A 7,315-nucleotide genomic window follows, 5' to 3' on the forward strand; every position below is an offset into this window, starting at 1 on the left:
TGATCGCACCGGGTCTCACTTCTGAGACCCGATCCGATCAAAAGTTATTAAGCAGGGGAGCGGGCGGCATGTTCCGATCCCCTTCACTGTACTGTAAACTTTCATTTTTTAAATTCCCCACCGAGGAGCCAATCAGGGCTCCTGGCAGGGTTTTAATATAGAAGCGCTGTGGTGGGCAAAGATGTATAGAATCGCTGGGGGGGGGGGGGGGGGTATATATCTGGCTCCTCCAGAGTTTCTATATATCTTTCCCCCTGCTGCACTATATCAAACTTAGTGCCCGCTGTGCTTGAATAAATGTACTGCCCCCCCCCCAGCGCTATTATATATCTATACTGACCCCCGCTGCATATAATATTCATATTTTCTCCCTCCCCTGGCTACCAATGAATGAAAACTCTATTAGCGGCGGAGCGGAAGGCTGCTGCCCGCTCATGCTGCTAAGAGTTTGTCATTCACAGCGGGCAGCAGCTGCATATCATGCTGTGGGGGTCAGACATATGGATATATGTCTGACCCTCACATCCTATATATACAAATGCCGGCTCACCGCTATGAATGACAAGTAAGCTATTAGGAGCAGCAGCGAGTAGAGATGAGCGAACTTACAGCAAATTTGATTCGTCACAAACTTCTAGGCTCGGCAGTTGATGACTTATCCTGCATAAATTAGTTCAGCCTTCAGGTGCTCCGGTGGGCTGGAAAAGGTGGATACAGTCCTAGGAAAGAGTCTCCTAGGACTGTATCCACCTTTTCCAGCCCACGGGGGCACCTGAAAGCTGAACTCATTTATGCAGCATAAGTCATCAATTAACGCGCCAAGAAGTTCGTGACAAATCGAATTTTCTGTAAGTTCACTCATCTCTAGCAGCGAGCCTCCCAGCATTGCTTTACTTGTCATTCATAGCGGTGAGCCGGCATTTGTATACATAGGATGTGAGGGTCAGACATATATCCATATGTCTGACCCCCACAGCATTATATGCAGCTGCTGCTCGCTATGAATGACAAACTCTTAGCAGCGAGAGCGGGCAGGGGAGGGAGAATTAATATGCGCAGCTTGAGGGGGGGGGCAGTGTATATATAAATATGCGCAGCAGGGGTCAGTATAGATATAAAATAGCGCTGGGGGGGGGGCAGTACATTTATTCAAGCACAGCGGGCACTAAGATATATAGAAATGCTGGAGGGGCCAGATATATACCCCCCCCAGCGATTCTATACTTCTTTGCCCACCACAGCACTTCTATATTAAAACCCTGCCAGGAGCCCTGATTGGCTCCTCGGTCCCGGCCATTCAGGGCTTCTGGTGGGGAATTTAAAAATGAAAGTTTACTGTACATTGCAGGGGATCGGAACATGCTGCCAGCTCCCCTGCTTAATAACATCTGATCGGGTCTCAGAGGTGAGACCTGGTGCGATCAATCCCTCAGCCCCTTTACTACTACCCCCAACATGGAACAGACCCTGTTCCATGCTGCGGGTAGCAGGATTCACTCCGTTTTGAGGATTTTCCCGACAGCTCTGTCGGTTTTCTGTGAAGCAAAACTCAGTTTTTCCTGTGAGTTTTCTTCACACACCTGGAGTGTTTTTTCTCTTTTTGTCGGGAACACGCCCCTTTTGTCGGGAAAAACACCCCTTTTTTTTTTTTTCACTCTGAGTGATTTTGATTTTGTCGGGTTGTGCGCGGATTCTGGCGCAAATTCTGGCGCAGACAGAATTCTAGCGCAGAACCCGACAAGTGTCGGGATCCTGTTAGTAAATGAGGGCCAGTGTGTGCATTACCAGCAGTTTTTCATTGAACTAAACTACTGGAAAAACATGCATTTCTTTGTGACAAGAGGTGGAAGAAAAAACTGTGTGGAAACAGAGCCGAAAAGTATGTTCACATGGTAGATACATTTGCGGAATGTCCACCCAGAGAACAAGGGCAGATATTCCACACATTTGAACGCTCTGGCGGGCACTAGGACCGCTTGGAAATGTGCTGTCTCATAGACAGCAATGTATTTCCGAGTGAAATTCGCAGAAACAATAGACATAACTATTCTTTCTGCAGACACCGGAAGATAAAACACATCTGCCGTGGAAATTCCGTCATATATTCAAAACAGAATCCCATTGAAATCAATAGGGTCTGCGGCAGATTTTCTACAGCGGAGATTCCGCGGGTAGCATATGGAGACACCGCCCCTTTTTAGACTCACAGTGGGAGATCTGCTGCGAGTTTGAAATGAAATACGCTGGTGTGAACAAGCCCTAAGACTGATTTTATGGCAAACTGCAATAGCCACATTTCCATACTGAATTCAGTGAGGTTTTCTAGTTTGAACGATAAAAACAAGAAGAAAGCCATACAGCATAGCGTGATGAATGTCAACACTGTACAACATAGGGCACTACCACAGAATATCTGGCTGATAACATCCAATAAACTGACATTTCATACCTTCTCTAGTGTGAAAAAGCTTTGCTCCAACTACACCATCCCATACTAATTCCTATCTGCTCTGCTTAATACTCCCTCCCTATTAACCCTTTATTGTAATGATATGTAGTAAGGTTACACAGCAGCCAGGTTCACACATGGCTTCCTTCTTATATTTAAAGCTCCTGCTATTGTTGATTTATAGGGGGGAGGGGACATAAAATAGGATGTATACATGGTATTTTATGTTTCTGCAGTTTCAGATCACAAAATCCGCCACATTGTGGCCATATAAAGGCGCAAGTCCAAAGTGCTTTTAGGCTAAGTTTCCACTTTTTTCTGGCAGTTTTTGAGCCAAAGTCAGAAGTGGATCCATAAGGGAGGAGAAGTATAAGTCCTTCCTTTATATGTCCCATTCCTTTTGAATACACTTCTGGCTTTGGCTCAAAAACTGCAGTGGCAGATATCCAAAAACTGTCAGAAAAAAACAAGTGGAAACTTAGCCTTGAGGGTGCGTTCACATGTGCATATTTTTGCTGCAGATCTGTTGCAGATTTGCTACTGCAGATTTTGCTGCCCATTGACTTCAATGGGCAGAAAAATCTGCTGAAGCAAATCTGCAGCAAAAATATGCACATGTGAACGCACCCTAAGGCTGGAACTCCACTGAGGTTTTTTTTGCAAAAACGCAGTCAAAAACGCCAATTTTCCCGCACAGCGTATATTCTGTGAAAAAACGCCGCGTCGAAATGTTAGCTGCAAGTCAATGGTAAACTGCAAAATGCCAGGTTCACTTGGTGTTTTTCAGTTTGGCATTTTTTTAAATCCTTTTGGCGTTTTTCAGCAATTTCGGGCTCAGAGACTGGATTTTCAAAACGCCTGCCAAAACCTAGTTTGACGTTTTTTTGCCCTGGAATCGTGGTGTTTTCCTCAAATAAAAGTCTATGGGAGAGCAAAAACACCAAGAAAAACGCCATGTTGGATTTAGGTTTTGCGTTTTTGCAGGCGGTTTTTATTCTTTTTTGGACTTTAGCGATCCGATCCAAAAAATTATGGAGATACCTTTTTTATTAAAATTTCGTAGGGTACCATAAAAAAAATTATGAAAAAGATACAGTAGTGATGGAAAAAATTGTATCTAACGAAATGTATCTTTTTATTACGAAATGTTTATTAATTTTTAAACAGGGATCAATTTATGTGAGCGGGTAAAGCACAAAAAATGTAGCTGACAATAATAAAAATGTAGTGTGTGTGTTTTTCCCTTTTTTTTAATGTTTTAACATTTTTTTAGGTAGTACTACTACTCCCAGCATGGAACACACTGTTCCATGATGGGAGTAGTAGTTACCTGTACTAATTGACAGATCGCCCGTTGAGATCCTCCTGTATAATGTATAGATGCGGTGGCCGCATTTCTCTGGTCCCCTGCACTGACGTATATATACACATATTCATATTTCCCGCAGAGAGTTGTGATTGGTCAGATGGTTCCAGCCAATCACAGCTCTCTGTGAGAAATCAGAATGTGTATATATAGGGCGTGCAGGGGACCATAGGAGAGCGCCGGCCGCATCCATACATTATACCGGAGGATCACAGCGGGTGTCAGGAGTGATACCCGCAGTGATCTTTCCTTAACTACAAGTACTACTACTCCCAACATGGAGTACACTCTGCCCCATGCTGGGAGTTGTAGTACCTGCATTAATAGACAGATCGCAGCGAGTGTCAGAAATTACACTCGCTGCTATCTGTCTATTAATGCAGGTACTACAGCTCCCAGCATGGAGCAGCGTGTGCTCCATGTTGGGACTAGTAGTGCCTGCTAAAGGACACATCACACCAGGGGTCACTACTGACACCCGCTGTGACCGTCCTGTCTATAGCAGAGATGGACCGACTGTATACATCGTATACAGCCACTGTATACCCTGCTCTGCACTATACTCCGGGCCGGCCGCTCATTCATTGATATTTTCCTCAGAGCTGTGATTGGCTGCAACCATCCGGCCAATCACAGCTCTGGGCGGAAAATATGAATAGAACATCACTCAGAGTACAGAGCAGAGGTGGGAGCGCTGTATAGAGCCGCTCCGCTTCTCTGCTATATAATGGACGATCGCATAGGGTGTCAGACAGACACCCGGGGCGATATGTCTATAGTACAGGTACTACTACTCCCAGCATAGAACAGTGTGTTCCATGCTGGGAGTAGTAGTACTACATAAAAAAATTTGAAAAAAAAAAGAGAAAAAAAGTTAAACACACACACACTTTACAAAAAAATTGATTAAAACTTTGTTACAAAAAATAAACATTTAGTTAAATACATTTTTACATCCCTACTGCATCCTTTTATTTTTTTTGGGTAACCAACTATTTTGTAAAAAAAACGCAAAAGGGGCCAAAAAAGGCAAATTTCACACAAAGGTAAAAACGCCAGAAAAAAAGCCAAAACGCAGGGAAAAACTGTGGCAGTTTTCCTGGCGTTTTTTTCTGGCATTTTTATGCCACAAAAATCGCAGGGCAAAAATCTCAGTGGAGTCCTAGCCCAAAGGAGTATTCTAGGACTTTTTTTTTCTTTCAGGATGCAAGATATAATACTGTATTATATACTGTTATTTTTTACTGTTGTCTCTGACCTTTCCCAGCATTCCATGCGGCCACAGAAAATATGTCATAAGTCACATGGTCTCCAGGGATTGTGGCTATGCCGCTGGTACACAGAGCTTCCCTGCCTCCTTCCATATGCCTGCTCACTTTGCACTCACATAAGTGATGAGACCTGTTCCTGCTGGATCTGGCCTTAAGGTCCGGGTAGAGTGAAGGCCGAGGTGCACAAGTGCCCTGGGAGTGGTGACCCCAGTGTGTCGGAATTCACTTGGGATTTGCAACCCCACTTGAAGGAAAGCACGTAGCGCGCACTTTTTCTCTCACTCTTCTGGGCACTCACCCTTAGTATCCTGACCTGTAGGATCAGGGAATTTTTATAGATGCGGTCGGATGTACGGGCAGTATTACACACTGCGCACATCCACTTATTTATTTATTCTTTTTGTCACTGTGTCCACTTTTTGTGTTCTGTTTGTCCACAAGGATTTGGTAGGGTGCGGTAGCCCTTCTGGGTGTCCCTCCTGTCGGTCTAGGGGAGGTGTGTGTGGCCATGAGATTCCTCACCTCCCTGCTATACCCCATGGCCACCCTGTTTCGGCAGGATGCCAAACCGGTTTTACTGGTTCCTTGGTGACAACCTGGTTAACGCCTAGTTGTCCGCCGGGAACACTTTCGGTCCCTGAGTAGCTTTGGCAAAAGGGGACATTGTACCTGGAACCTTGCAGGTGCCTTTTGGCCCAGAGGCGAAGGGTTTGGTTTGTTGGGGGGCGTCTCTCCTTTCGTAGAAGGGCTTGCGATAGACCACATCCTCATGCACGTTTTTTTGTGTGGACACTTGCACTTTTTACTTGCACTCGGTGATTTGATAATAAGTGAAAGGTCTATGAATAATTGAGGTGGGCGGGCGTATGGGAGAGGACAGAGGCAGGTAAGCTCTGTATACAGACTCCCACCTCAATTGCGCAGGGGAGATTAGCACTAATCTGGGTAGGTTATATCTCTTTCCAATCAGGATCACCCACACGATAACCCAGTTTATTGAGTTTAGTGCAGGTGAACAAGGTGTTAGATTTGCTTTAAAGGAATACTGTAGTGGAAAATAACTTATGCCCTACTGCTGGGACTTCCCACGATCTCCTGTACAGGGCCCAAGAAGTCCGCAGAAAGGGAGTGTTCTGACATGCCCCTTCTATGTACCGTACAGACCAAAAGTTTGGACACACGTTCTCATTCAGAGTTTTCTTTATTTTCATGACTATGAAAATAGCGCACATGTCCCGAAAGGAGTGACAAGGTGACTCATTTCGGCCATAGAATTGAACAGGGTCCCCTGCGCCCGTTAACAGTATACGTCAGCATCCTGTTTTCGTTGGGATGCCGACGGATACGATTAACGTGGATCAAAACGTAGTGTGTTTTTCGACCCTTTGAAGTGCTTTTTTTGGTCACTTCTTTACACATGTTTAACCGTTTTTGTTGAATTTCCTATCAGTTAAACATGTCAGTTTCTATCTATCTAGATCAGGCGTCTGAAACTGGCGGCCCTCTATATGTTGCAAAACTTCAACTCCCAGCATGCCTGGACATGCCCAGACAGTCATTTGCTGTGGCTTATGGCTGTCGGGAATGATGGGATTTGAAGTTTTGCAACATCTGGAGGGCCACCAGTTTGAGACCCCTGAACTAGATAAACAGAGGGGCAGGGACATTGGGTGGGCGGTTCAGTGGGTTGTCCTTGGTACTTTACGATTCTAGAGAAAGGTGCTGAAATGCTTCCTTCTGTGTATTTTATTCTTAAATCCAGAATTCCTTATTTTTAATGACTTCATATAAAAGAAAAAAATGTATAAATAGTGAGCAAAAAGTCCCAACACAACAAAAATGGTACTGATTAAAACTACAGATCACGGCGCATAAACGTTTGCTGTAGCCCCTGGTCTCAGGCTGCACTTTAAAAAATATGTTATAATTGCCGCAGCTGCTTAAATGCAGCGGTGGCTTGTGGGGAGTTACATGCCGCGCGTGGGCACACCAAATGCTGCCAGACTGTCCACCTCGAGGTAAAGGTATACAAAGGAGATATGTGTATGATAGATAGATTTATGCTAGATGTATGTATGTATGATGAAAGTAAGTGTGATGTGTGTATCTATGATAGATGTGTGCATGTATGTATGATAGATGTGTGGATATATGTATTATAGATGTATGCATGTATGTATATAACAGATGTGTATGATAGATGAGGGGTCTGGAGAAGGAGGCAGACAT

This window comes from Hyla sarda, chromosome 5 (assembly GCF_029499605.1).
Source record: "Hyla sarda isolate aHylSar1 chromosome 5, aHylSar1.hap1, whole genome shotgun sequence".
Classification (NCBI taxonomy): Eukaryota; Metazoa; Chordata; class Amphibia; order Anura; family Hylidae; genus Hyla; species Hyla sarda.